The sequence below is a fragment of the Macrobrachium nipponense genome, chromosome 2, assembly GCF_015104395.2.
Source record: "Macrobrachium nipponense isolate FS-2020 chromosome 2, ASM1510439v2, whole genome shotgun sequence".
Taxonomy (NCBI): Eukaryota; Metazoa; Arthropoda; class Malacostraca; order Decapoda; family Palaemonidae; genus Macrobrachium; species Macrobrachium nipponense.
In genome coordinates this window covers 19,937,047-19,937,618 of record NC_087201.1, presented here as the reverse complement: position 1 = coordinate 19,937,618, position 572 = coordinate 19,937,047, and positions in this window count along the sequence as shown.

Sequence of the window (572 nt, the reverse complement as noted above, 5' to 3'; positions counted from 1 at the left end):
GAACGAAAGAGAGGCATAAGTAAATGATAGTAGTTGTGGAATGGGTTATGATTCTTTAAAGAAATTACTTGCAAACGAAAGAAAGCAATTACGAGGCAGAAAAGTGGAGAGCTCCTAAAAGTTTATGACATGTTTGGATGAGGAGAAGGTTCCAAAGTAATATGAGAGAAGGATGCTTATTCCAATAATAATGGAATTAAAACTGATAGAGGCGGCTGGAAGAATTAAAGGACATAAAAGACCGGGGGAGTTTTATGGAAGGATTTTGATGGAAACAGTGAGACTTATGACAGCAGGATTAATACAAAAACAACCGTGCAGTGGCGCACTTGGATCTAGAAAAAGTGAACGAAAGATTCGCTAGGTTGTGATAATGACATGGAAACTAAGCCTGTGAATTATATGTCTCAAAGTACTGTAGCCTGACGGTGGAAAAAATTGTTTTTATTGCCAAATATCTGTTTTCTGAATTTTGAATGACACTCAAAATTAAATCAGTTTTCGTTTCAGATATATTGCTTTTTTTTCCGAACTGAATTTGTCTCTGTTTGTCCGAAAGTCTGACGACTACA